The sequence below is a fragment of the Adiantum capillus-veneris genome, chromosome 23, assembly GCF_014529385.1.
Source record: "Adiantum capillus-veneris isolate H3 chromosome 23, ASM1452938v2, whole genome shotgun sequence".
In the NCBI taxonomy this organism is placed as follows: Eukaryota; Viridiplantae; Streptophyta; class Polypodiopsida; order Polypodiales; family Pteridaceae; genus Adiantum; species Adiantum capillus-veneris.
The window spans coordinates 37,366,689-37,380,895 of record NC_140953.1 but is presented as its reverse complement, the minus strand read 5'-3'; the positions used below and the strand labels follow the sequence as shown (position 1 = coordinate 37,380,895).

Below are 14,207 nucleotides of genomic sequence, written 5' to 3'. Positions count from 1 at the left end.
ATGTGATTCAAGTGGGTTGTGAGTTATCTATTGCTTGTTTGGAGGGCTGTGAAGAAGATATAGACCCTAGTATTGCCTATCGGATTGATGCACTCGAAGAAAGTCCACAATACTACATGGAGGACTATTGGGGACAAGTCAAAACTGTCTACCAAGTAGCTGCTCTTACTGCAAGAGGCCAAAATATCAATTACACAGCCAAGAGACCACCTCTGCAATGTTATGAGTGTGGGGGTCCACATTGTGTAGCCGGGTGTCTTATTAGGCTACAAAAGAATGCTACACTGATGCAAACCAATCAAACAAGCACGTCTACAATGTTGATACTCATCTATAATCAATGTGGCATAGATCATTTGATTGCCAAATGTTCGAATAATCCAAATGGACCGAAGATCACACCATTGAACTTGATTGAGATTATCGAGGAGCCATCACAAAGTACACCTGTGGTACCAGTAAATGTACTCACACGATCGATGCTCCAAAAACAAAATTATATAATTGAAGGAAAGAGACACAACATCAATTACCCAATCTCATAAGAAGAAGAAAACATGAAGGAAGAGATCGCAAAGAGCAGTGAAGTCAGAGCCCAGTTCAAAGACAAACATACGGACTGGTGACGACCCCGTATATATGAACAACGTTGAAGAGGATTTTGATTTAGGTGAAGCCATGGAGACCAAAACGACCACTAGGGGAAAGAAACCAACAAGGAAGATCGTCATAAGCCACAATGGCTAGGACCCAGAAGAAGATAGGAACTTACCGAAACCCTACAGAGGAGATCGAGCGAGTCAAGCAATTATGGAGTTTGGTAGAAGATACCCAAGGGGAGCTAGAGCCAGCACCTAGGCAGATCTAGATTAGAGACACAGTGTTCCCTACGCAACAACAACCTCACAAATTCCATAGACCCCTAGCCATACCTAGTGTCATCCAAGAAGAAAGTGACTTAAAGTCGTGGAAAAGTGGGCGTACTCACTTCTTGTTGGAAAGAATGTTCACAGAGGGACTACCTGACCCTATCGAAGAAATGGAGATTCCATATTCCCCATGTCAAGGGACTGAAGCCCAAAAGGTGCCATTAAATATTGCCAAATTGATGGATTTCATGACTTCAGAAGTTAGAACCACCATCATGTCCAAACTATATGGAGACCCCGAGCTATTATTAGCTCTTCGAGCTTTCCTCAATGGAGAACTGAAAGTCAGGCTACCACAATTTGCACAGATGGATGGAGCTCGGGAGATGCCAATAGAACAGCAACACTTAGATCTACAATCCAACTTAGATGAGAACTTTGTTGTAGAAATACATGTTAACAAGTTGGGACTATACTTTGAGGGCGATGAATCCAATGCGACTATACCAATCACTACCAAGGGACTAACTGTGAAGGGAATCCTTGATGGTGGCGCTGGGTTAGCATTGTGACTAAAAATTGATGGGAAACTATGGGAAGACCTCATCTTGGGACCACAACCATAGTAGTAAAGATGGCCAATGGGTCTATTGTAAAACCTATTGGGATGCTAGAAGATCTCAAGATCAAGGTCTTTGGACATAAAATAATAAATACCTTCATTGTTATGGATTCCTCCAAGCACACTATGGCATCTGAGATGATCTTAGGACGTCCTTTCATGAGGGAAGAAAAAATGGTGCATGACTGGTCTAAAAACCATGTCTACTTGCAGTTCGAGGACTATGTTATTTGAGTAGATCTTGTAACTGGTCCAACACATCCTCTAGGAAACAAATTTATAATTGATCATAGATCTGGCACCACAGTTCACTCGGCCCCATTGCAGTATTGGTACACATGTAAAATGGACACTGATGTTGGGGAAGATTCTCCTCATATGGATGTTCTACCTGGGATGACTGAGTCTAACAATGTAGATTGGGTCTACCTAGCAGCAGCCATAGACACTTGGGGAAATAGGGGGAGGACCTGGGTAACACCTGAGGGGGATGAAATGCCACCACTCATACCTTTAAATATGATAGAAGCAATGCATATAGCTTCTAATGACCTCTACATGATGAAGGCTTGACTGACATTGGAACTAGTAGCGTCTCATAAGACTATAGCCCACACGATTTGGAGTAAGAATCGTCAATTGAAATTGACTCTGAGGACGAAGAATCTGAGTTAAATCTTAGTGCAAATGTGGGGACAAACCATTCAAGGCCCAGTGGTACCCTAGATGACAATCTATCCAAGAGATCAGAAGACACAAGTAGTGATTCATCTAATGACTCTTCACTAGAGATCGACCGTAATCAAGAATTAGACAAGAAGAGTAAGAGATATAAGAGGTGAAGATATCAAGCAAATGTGCATGCTAGAATAAATGAAAAGAAATCTACCACAGAATGGCTTAATTATATAGGGGCATGTGATGCTCATAGGAAGTTGGTAGATAACTAGGGTGAATACCTCCAAAGCTTTATGTGGTGTATTGACATCGCACAGCTAGAGGCTACAGAGAAGCCAAAGTTGAGCCGTACCATAAGGAGACGACAAAATTGAGAGTTAGCTCAACAGCAAAAGGAAGCAAAAGAGAAATCACAATCCATAGAATAACAAGACCCCACAGACTTACACCTTGCACCTGAACATTTCAAATCCTACACCACAGAGGAATGTAAGGTTATGCATACAAAGTCTCAAAGAAAACCTATCAATGGAAGTAATGGAGTCTATGATGGTCCAGTGATAGTTAATGAGTCCAAACCTGTTTTCATTGCCCAAGATCTGACGGAGACTGAGGAGTATAGAACTTCTCAAGGAATTCAAGGATATATTTGCCTGGACATATCATGATATGAAAGGTGTTCCACCTTCTGTGGTGCAACACACAATTCTCATGAATAGCATGGCAAAACCAATCCAGCAACGACCCTACCCAATGTATCCTAAGTATGCAAAGATTGTTCAAGAAGAGATTGAAAAGCTTGTCAAATGCGGATTCATATACCCTATTGAGCACTCAGAATGGGTGTCTCCAATAGTGATTGTGCCAAAAAAGAATGGGAAACTTAGAGTGTGTGTGGATCTCAAGAAGGTCAATGCCACCACTAGGAGGGACCATTACGCCTTGCCATATTTAGAATATGTGCTTAAAAGAGTTGCAGGAAAGGAAGCTTATAGCTTTTTAGATGGGTAGTCTGGATACAATCAAATCACAATTGCACTAGAGGACCACTCTAAAACGGCTTTTATAACCGAATTTGGAGTGTTCGCATTTTGTGTTATGGCTTTTGGCTTAACCAATGCTCCTGTTACCTTCCAAAGATTAATATACACTGCTTTTATAGAATATTTGAGGGAGTTTTGCAAAGCTTTCTTAGATGACCTTTGTGTTTATTCTTTTTGGAAAGAACATCTATCATGTTTATGAAAAGTGTCTGAGAAGTGCAGATTGTATCGCATCTCTTGAAACCCTTTCAAATGCCAATTTTGGGTTAAACATGGAGTCATTTTAGGGCATATAGTGTCCAAAAATGGGATTTCCACAGATGAAGGAAAAATTAAAGCCATTGTTGAATTGCCACCACCTACAAACTATAAAGGAGTTCAAAGGTTCATGGGCCATGTTGGTTATAACCGACGGTTTATTTTAAACTTTGCCAAGATAGCTCGTCCTTTGTACAAGCTTCTTATTGAGTTCCACTGGACCGCGGAGTGTGACCATGCTTATGAGTCATTGAAAAAGACCTTGAAAAACGCTCTCATTCTACGAGTGCCCAATTGGAATGTAATTTTCCATGTGCATATTGATGCATCAAACTTTGATATTGGGTGTGTTCTAGCTTAACCAGGAGAACATAAACTAGACTACCCCATTAGCTTTGCAAGTCGCCAATTAAATGATGCTGAGAGAAACTACACCACTACAAAGAGGGAAGGTTTAGCTATAATTTATGCAGTGAAGAAATTTCGGTACTACCTTGTTGCCAACAAGTTTGTTTTCTATGTTGATCATCAAGCATTGTTGTATCTAGTAAATAGACCTTGTTCCACGGGAAGAATTACACGATGGTTGTTAATTCTTCTCGAGTTTGATTTTACTGTTGTGGTGAGACCTGGTAAAATACATGTCATGGCGGATCATTTGTCTCGCATACCCAATGGTGAAGCCCCTCCTGGAGTCGATGATGAATTGCTCGATACTTCCTTATTTTTCTAGTCGAGACCATGCCTGAATGGAGTGAGAAGATTGTGAACTTTCTAGTTAATGGTTTTCCAACCAAGGAGCTTCATAAGGATATAGCTCAAAAACTATTAAAAGAATGTGAACCTTATTCTCTCATTGCAGGAACTCTCTACAAGCTAGGGAAGCACAATATTCTTAGACGTTGTGCCCGTGAGGATGAGTATTTATACATACTGCAAGAAGCCCACATGGGTATAGCTGGAGGACATTTCTCAGGGGAATTAACTGCTAGAAAGGTGTTTCAAGTGGGCTATTGGTGGCCTACCTTATTCAAGGATGCATCACTTTTTGCAAAAGGATGTGATGAATGCCAACATTACAAGATCACATAAGGAAAGGATAAAATGCCCTTACATCCTGTTAACGTGACTCGACCATTTGAAAAATGGGGTTTAGACTTTGTAGGCCCAATTAGTCCGACAGCTCGTAACACTCAATCTCGATATATTATCGTTGCCACTGACTATGTGACAAAGTGGGCAAAGCCAGGGCGACATGTAAGGCTAATGCAAGGTCAACTGCCAAGTTTCTCTTTGAGAACATTATTACAAGATTTGGTTGTCCCTCTGAGCTTGTGGGTGACAATGGTACTCATTTATAAATGGAGTGATAAAGGAACTCACGACATACTTCATGATAGCCCACCATAAGTCCACGCCTTATTATCCACAAGCAAATGGCCAAGCTGAGAGCACTAACAAGACCTTAATTTCTATCGACCAAAATAGTGGAAGCTCATCGCATAGATTGGGATTTGAAGCTGACATCAGCTCTATGGGCTTACCGTACTTCTTACAAAGTTGCCATTAATTGTACACCATTCAATATGGTATATGGCCAAGAAGCAGTTATGCCATGAGAGTTTGTAATTCCTAGTCTATGCGTAGCTTCACAAGAAGGTTGGGATGGTAACCCTTTAATTGAGCGCTTATATATCCTTGAGAGATTAGATTAAGAAAGACAATTGGTTGGCAAAACACTTGTGGAGAAAGATAGAAGGAAGAAATGGTTTGACCGTGATCTAAAGAACAGAGATATGAATGTTGATGATAAAGTCCTTATGTATGGAGTGCGTAACGAAAAGAAAAAGTTGAAATATGCGAGAAAAGGACCATATAGAGGATGTGAAATCACCCCACAAGGAACTATTCGCGTGGAGACTCTTGATGGATTTGAAACCATTGGATTCCTCAATGGCAGCAAATTTAAAAGATATTATGATCCTTTAAGCCAAGAGGAGCTACACTCCATCCATAAAAAAAAGGCAGCCAAGGCATAAACAAAATTGAAAAAGATACAAGCTCAATTTGAGGCTAAGGAGCGACAACAACGCATAAGACGCCAACGAGAGGCCAACCTTGGAGTTACACATGCATTTCATGTTGAAATAGAGGATGATTGGTTGGACTCTGACACACCTCGAAGATACCCTATTGAACTAAATAGCGCCTATGGGAAAGTGCTATATAACGCCTTGTTAGACACAGGTGCTAAATATAATCTGTTGTCATATGGATTGTGGTGTCAGTTGGGAAAGTCATCTCTATCTAAGAGTACTATCCAAGTCAAGGGTGTCAAACAAGAAAAAAACTACGATTTTTGGAATCTAGCACACTTCTGTAAGTTATGACAACGGGATTGTGACTCAAGACTTTTGGTCATGCCTGCTGGAACTATGGAAGGCAGTATAAACCTAGGATGTGCGTGGATGAAAGCCACCAAATGCATTATTGATTGGGGGACTGGGAGTGTTACAACGCAGAAACCAACCCTTAGCCCTGCCATCCAAGCCATAGTCCTTGATTTATTACCTCCTGAGGAAATAAAACCAAAAACAATGCATGTCTAGGAGGTTGAACCATATGTCCCTATAGCCCAACTCACTAGAGCTTCAACTCTTGTAATTGAAACATAGCTCGAGACACACATAACGCATCCTAATATAACAAAGAAACCATACAAGTGGGTCCCTAAAGCTTCTTTAGCGACCGTGGCTGATGCTAAAAAATTGGAGCCTTGTAAGAAACGTCCCACTCGCTCCAAGAAATGTAAGAAAATGTTGTGTTGGATTCCCAAATGACTATTGGAAGCCCAAGGCTACTATCAAGGAAATGAACAAATATGGGTGCCAAAACGTAAATTGTGTTCTTACCTGCCACCCACCAGACCCATGTGAGTCAAATCCTATGGCGACGAAGCCAATGAAAGATCATGGGAAAGGAAAAATCACAGAACACTATACACCGAAACCGACGCTAGTATGGATTCCCAAGCGAGAAAGGGTTGTTTCGCTCAGCTCAACCGAATGAAGCTTCTTGCTCTTCATGTAGTTCATATATGGAAATAGAAGCTTTGACACAACCTCCACCTACCATTGTACATATCCATACAAACAAGAAAGAGTTTTCACGTCTCGTTGTAAGTTCACCACCTACAACAACGTTGCAAATAAAATCATGGGAGAGTACCTTACCACCCTTGCAACTAGATGAAATACCTAGGGCCAGGGGGAAGTGTTTGCTCACATTTATCATTCACTCACTCCTCTCTTAACCTTCCTCCCTAACCTCTCAATCTCCAATCTTAGGGAATGTATATATAAAGTCAAAAACTAAAATAGAAAAGTAAAAGAGCAAGAGTCACCAAACAAAAATCTGGAAACCTACAAGTTCTATATATGACACAAAATCATAAAAACACATTATGCACAAGGACACGACCTTTTGACACGACCCTTATAATATTTGCACTCTACCATCATCTATCTGTGTGTACAGATATGGCTAGATTGCTAGAGTCATCCACTCCTACCTTGGGTGAAAGGTACCCTCTTTACTCTTCACAAGCGTTTCACATAGTCTTTCCGATGCTTGCCTGTGAATGGGATTTGGTAGGTACGCTAGCATGTGAGAGTAATTTTGAGGAGTTAGAATGGTTGATACATCTCTTGACCACGATTGATACATACTTGATAGAGGATGACTCCCCGATTGCACAAACTTACCCTCTTGACCAAGATGACTATAGACGCCTAGTGATGTTCTTAATGAACATTTGTGCCTCCAATGATGAAGATGATTTACATGATTACAGTGATGGCACATATGGTCTCACAGATGATGACTTCGTTTTTCTTGATGATGATGAGGATAGGGGTTTAGCCTTAGGGTTACCTCCCAACCTCTACAGTATTCTGTTCCCTTGACTCTCTAGGGGGAGTGCAAATAATTAGGTTAGGGTTCCTTATGTTGTTTAATTGTGTTCAATAAGTGTTGGTACCTCTTCCCACTGATGTGCCTCCTAAAGGTATTCTTTTTGTTTCCGATTGTGTACAAGAATGTGTTATTGTTGTCAGGATTTGGAACTTCATGGAATCTTTCTCTCGTTTACTCTTCAAATCAAGTGCGATCATCAACACAAATAGGTGTTTCTTGACCATTAACATTGCCCCTTGTCTTTGTTTTTGCATCCATGTTTGTCTGCTTTAAATGCGATTGGTAGCACAATATTTTGCACATTTTCTTAGATTAAACATTAGATTCTATATAATTTTTTGTCATAATCCCTTATCTAGGTTTCAGAATCAAGCAGTCTAACTAAGCTAGTTTGACCAAGTTAGGAGTTAGAGATCTTCTCTTAATACCATGGGGAATGCCTTCCTAATAATCGATGGTTACTTTAGATTATTAATCCAATTTAGGCAGCATTGTGTGCAATGTACTAGGGCTTTCTAGTGGGCTTAGTCCCTATTGACCTTTAGCTTAAGTATTATAAAGGGAGTTTACTAGTGTGATGAGTTTAGGAGGGTAACAATGTTATATGACCCCCCAAAGTTACAAAATTAAAATGCTAAAAATGAACAAAAAATAAAATCAAAAAGTGCCACAATAATGTAAAATCTTAAGCTGAAAGAGAAATCCCAGCTTGACTTGGTACTTCACTCACATGTATCGCCTATGGTATTAGAGCCCTCGAGGTTCCTAGTGTGGTCGCTTTTCCTTGAAAAGCAAAAAACCCAAGGCTACAAAATAAGCACACATCAAAATTGAATCAGTGTGAAAAGACTTTGGGAGGTCAAAGAAAAGACAGACGATGATTTCATGAGCAATTCCTTTTATCGTAGCTTAACTACAAGGTCTTCTAGGTATAGCCTCAAGTCAGCCCTCGGACATGAAATACTTGGTCTCGTGATTAAATAGTTTAATTAACGAGAGAAAATTGAGAAGCCTGCCCATGGTATTAATAGTTGACCTCTAGTGCCTCTGACCGTTAAATTAGCGACCCCATACTTGTTTAGTTTTTGACCTTTACAACTATTTATGCATTTGAGTATATTACAATTTAATGTTTATTGCTGACAAATTGTTTAACATTATGTTACCAATCAATTTGTCTGCCTACAACTGCATATGCTTTTTGATTGTATATGATAATGCAGTTACTGTGCCAATTTTGGTTGATTTTGTAGTGATTGAAGACGGCAAGGACATTCAATCTCGGATTTTCTTCTACCTTGACGAACGGACTTCATCTCAATAGCTTTCGAGGACGAAATCTACATCAGGAAGGGGGGCATGTTAACCCTCACGGACACCCTATCACCTTTGTCGGACGCATATTATTTATTTGATTGAATCATGGACCGGGCTTGTTGTTTCAATAGGTGTGTAGGTGATCTCCAATGAGAGGCGCATCACTTATCTTATTTTGATAGTAGTTTTGCAATGACCGGCTACTATGGACACCTATGTGTGAATGGGTCAAACTCTTATAAAAGGTCCATTTGACCTAAAAATCCTCATTCTCTGAGGTCTGAGCTAAGAAGTACTCTTACTCCATCTTTATCTCCTTCTCCTTCGTGTGCTCACAGATGTGTGTGTGTCTGTGTATATTCTTGAGAGAGAGAGAGAGAGAGAGAGAGTGATCGAGCATTGCGGCAGCATCGACGGTGGCGAGGTGGTTCAGCACAGCGGCGATGATGGCTCCTTGTTCTTCACAGCACATGATCCTTCACGACAGAAGCATTGAGCGATGAGTGACACACCCCTACCCCTTTTGAGCTTGCTGGGCTCTTCTAGTTGTGTGTTTGTAGCCTTTCGAGGCTCACACATAGTGCATAGGCAAGTTCCTAGCTTTGACACGTACGGCAAAGCATACAATTTCCCACATGGATCATCAAAGTCTCATATACTTTTTGATGCAAACTAAATTAAAAGTGATAAGCAAACGAGGTGGGCAAACACTCTCTCATAATTTAATTTTCATATTGCTCAAATAGCTGGTAAGCACAACCAAGTGGCCGATGCACTTTCACGAAGGCCAAAAGTGAACGATGTATTGATAGCTACTCATAATGATCGATCCTCTATGATAGATGAGTATGTTATGGATCTAGACTACAAAGATATAATGTCAGGTATTGCACGAGGGAAGAAAGAGGAGCCATAAAATGTGCAAGATGGTTACTCACGGTAGCTACTCACAATTATCTATCCTCTATGATAGATGAGTATGCTACGGATCCAGACTTCAAAGATGTAATGTTAGCTATTGCACTAGGGAAGAAAGAGGAAATATGCAATGTGCAAGATGGTTATCTTCTCTATGGCAATAGCCTATGCGTTACGATTAGTTTATGTTAAAAGGTTATGTACGAATCGCATGTTCCACCTTATGCAGGACATAGAGGGACTCAAGCTACTCCCACGAGGTAGAGATGTAATTTTATTGGCCAACAATCAAGGGAGACATACTAAACTATGTTGTCAAATGCATTTTATGTCAAAAGACAAAGTATGATAGAGGGAAGAAACCTGGCTTGCTTCAACCATTGCATATACCTGATTCCCCATGGGAAAGTATATCCACGGATTTCTTCTTTGGATTACCCAAGTCTACACATGGAAATACGGGAATATGGACAATAGTAGACCGGTCTAGTAAGCAATTGCATTTCATACCGGTGAATAAGACTATTTAATCACACCACATGGCAACCGCCTTATCTCACAGGTCTTTAAGTACCATGGCTTACCAACGTCGATAGTATTCGATAGAGATCCAAGAATGACTAGCAATTTTTGGAAGGATCTCTTTGAGAATTTGAGTACTAAGTTGAATTTCTCATCGGCCTATCACACTCACAAACGGATGGCCAAAATGAGATAGCAAATTCAATCATCATTGATCTACTCAAAACCTATGTTACGAAAGTAGATCCACAAATGGATGTCCAAAGTGAGATAGCAAATTCAACCATCATTGATCTACTGAAAGCCTATGTTACGAAAGTAGATAAAAAAGATCAATGAGAAAAGTATTTATCCTTGGTAGAGTATGCATACAATAACATTTTCCATACTTCTACAGGAAAGGCACCCTTTGAGCTCCCATTGATAGTAGGGACACTTGGGAGTATATTTTGTTGTTAATGAGTATAGCAGAGATCTTAAAGAATCTTTTCAAAAGATCAAAGGAGCCATATCCATCATGCAACAAAAGCAAAATGTTGCTACTGATAAGCATAGACAAGCCTTGACCTTTAAAGAAAATGATTGGGTATTGCTCAAGTTTCCAAAAGCACGCCTAAGTCACACTACGGGCAAGGGAACACACCGACGCCCAACGGGTCACCATAAATATTATGCTAAGTTAGCAAAAAGATATTATGGAACATTTTAAATTCTTAATCCTATCAATGCAACAACTTGTTAAGGTTAGCAAGTATTTGGCTCATTCATAATGCCTTTCATGTGAGCCATAAGAGCGAGCCACCCGAAGAACCAGTAATTGAAGAACCACTTGAGTTTGAGAGTCAAGAAGAGATTTTGAAGCCAAAGAGCGTTCTACAACATGAAGAAAAGGTTTTAAGAAGTGGTAAGACTATCCAAAAATATCTTATCGAATTTAAGAATTATCCTTTTGAAGATGCAAGGTGGATGCAAGCCATCCAGCTAAAGGATAATGTAAACCTTGTAAATACTTACAATGACTCCTGTCAAAGGTAAGAATAGGGTATGAACAAGTATATTTTATAAATAGTTTTTTATCTTTTGACTCTAAGACTTCTTTTAAATGTTCATAAGTTTTAAGTGTATGCATATCCTAAATCAAGCTTGCAGCAGCTTAGTCTCTCAAGCATGTAGTAGACCTTGCCAATCTACTATGAAAGATGATTAGGGCTATGTAAAGACATGCTTGTGACAGCTAAGCCTTCCAAGCACCAAGTGGAGAAACTTTTCCTCACGTGTCAAAGGCTGGGGACTTGCCAAAACACCGTGTGCGAGCCACAAATGGCTGCAAGCTCACAACTAGACAATCCTAGCAAGCTCAAAGTAGCAATGGTGTGTCACTTACCGCTCAATGCTTCTGTCATGAAGGATCCTGTGCTGCAAAGAAGAGGGAGCCTCCACCATCGCCGTGCTCAACCGCCTTGCCACCTCCGCAATGCTCGATCACACATGCTCTCTCTCTCTCTCTCTCTCTCTCTCTCAAGCATACACACACATACACACGTGAGCACATGAAGAAGAAGGAGACAGAGATGGAGCAAGAACACTTCTTAGCTTGCACCTCCAAGAATGAGGATTTTTTAGGTCAAATGGACCTTTTATAAGAGTTTGATCCATTCACATAGATGAAGCCTGTTCGTTGAGGTGGAAGAGCATTCGAGATTGAATGTCCTTAGCCTTCTTCAATCACTACAAAATCAACCAAAATTGGCACAGTAATTACATTCTCATATACAATAAAAAGCATATGCAGTTGTAGGCACACAAATTGATTGGTAACAAAATATTAAACAATTTGTAAGTAGTAAACATTAAACTACAAAATAATCAAACGGATAAGCAGTTGTAAAGGTCAAAAAATAAACGAGTCTGGGGTCGCTAATATAATGATTGAAAGGCACTAGGGGTCAACTATTTCTACCATGGGCAAGCTTCTCAATTCTCTCTGGTCAATTAAGCTGTTTAATCGTGAGAGCAAAGAATTTCATGTTCGAGGGCTGACTAGAGGGGATATACCTAGAAGACCTTGTAGTTAGGCTACTATAAAAGGAATTGCTCATGAAATCATCACCTGACTTATTCCCTTTTCTTTGTCCCCCCAAATTTTTGTGTGTGTGCTTATTTTGTATGCCTTGGGCTTTTTGTTTTCAGGAAAAGCGCCCACACTAGAACCTCTAGGGCTCTAGTACCATAGGCAATACATGTGAGTGAAGTACCAAATCATTTTGTAACTTTGGGGGGTCATATTGACACTGTTACCCTTCCTAGGCTCATCACACTAGTAAACTCCCTTTATAATACTTAAGCTAAAGGTCATAGGGACCAAGCCCACTAGAAAACCCTAGTATATTGCACACAATGTTGCCTAGATCGGATTAAGAACCTAAAGTAACCATTGATTATTAGGCAGGCATTCTCCATGGTATTAAGAGAAGATCTCTAATGCCTAACTTGGTCAAACTAGCTTAATCAGACTACTTGATTCTTAAACCTAGACAAGGGATTTTGACAGAAAATTATATAGAATCTAATGTTTAATCTAAGGAAATGTGCTAAATATTGTGCTACCATTCACATTTAAAGCAAACAAACCTGGATGCAAAAAAAAAAAGACAAGGGGCAATGTTAATGGACAAAAAACACTTGTTTGTGTTGATGATTGCGCTCGATTTGAGGAGTGAACTAGACAAAGACTCAAAATCCCAACAACTACAATGCATTCCTGCACACACTAGAAAACACAAGGAATACCTCTAGGAGGCACATCAGTGGGAAGAGGCACCAACCTTTATTGAACACAATCAAACAAAATAAGGAACCCTAACCTAATTATTTGCAGTCCCCTAGAGGGTCAAGGGAACAGGATATTGAATAGATGGGCAGGTAGCCCTAGGTCTAAACCCCTATCCTCGTCATCGTTGAGAAAAACAAAGTCATCCGTGAGACCATACGTGCCATCCGTGTAATCATGTAACTCTTCCTCATCATTAGAGACACAAATGTTCACTAAGAACGTCACTAGACGTCTATAGTCATCTTGGTCAAAAGAGTAGGCTTGTGCAATCAGAGAGACGCTCTCTACTAAGTAGGGATCAATCGTGGTCAAGAGACATATCAGTCATTCCAATTCCTTGAATTCTTCTCATACGCTAGTGTATCTACCAAATCCCATTCACAAAATAGAACCGGATAGACTATGTGAAACACTTGTGAAAAGTAAAGAGGGTACCTCTCACCCAAGGTAGGAGTGGCTAACTCTAGTGTACTAGCCATATTTGTACACACAGATAGATGATGGTTAGAGTGCAAATATTATAAGGGCCATGTTAAAAGGTTGTATCCTTGTGCATAATGTGTTTTTATGATGTTAGGTCATGTACTAGACCTTGTAGGTTTCCAGATTTTTGTTTGGTGGCTCTTGCTCTTTTACTTTTTTATTTTTGTTTTTGTGAGTATAAGGCTATATATATACATTCTCTAAGATTAGAAGATTGAGAGGTCAGGGAGGAAGGTTAAGAGGGGAGCAAGTGAATGATGGATGTCAACAAGCACTCCCCCCTTCCTTGGGTAGGTCATACCTTTTGGAACGATGTCGTCACCTTTTGAAACCAATTGTTCCAAGTTGTTATGGGTGAAGACTTTGACCAATAGTTTTTGAACTCCCTAGGCGTTTCATCTAGTTGCAAGGGTGGTAAGGTACTCTCCCATGATTTTATTTGCAACGTTGTTGTAGGTGGTGAAGTTACAACGGGAGGTGAAAATTCTTTCTTGTTTGTATGGATGTTTACAATGGTAGGTGGAGGTTGTGTTGAAGCTTCTATTTTTGTATATGAATTACATGAAGAGCAAGAAGCTTTATTTGTTTTTTCTATAATTGAGCCGAGCAAAACAAGTCATTCTCGCTTGGGTACCCAAACTAGCTTCAGATGAGGTGTGTAGTGTTCTATGATCTTTCTCTTCCCACAA

The 14,207-nt window shown here is 40.0% G+C and overlaps 1 pseudogene; it reads left to right on the top strand.

Annotated features, from left to right (window-relative positions):
• Positions 1-7,009: 7,009 nt before the first annotated feature.
• On the top strand, positions 7,010-11,237 carry LOC147427652 (uncharacterized; annotated as a pseudogene).
• Positions 11,238-14,207: the final 2,970 nt, after the last annotated feature.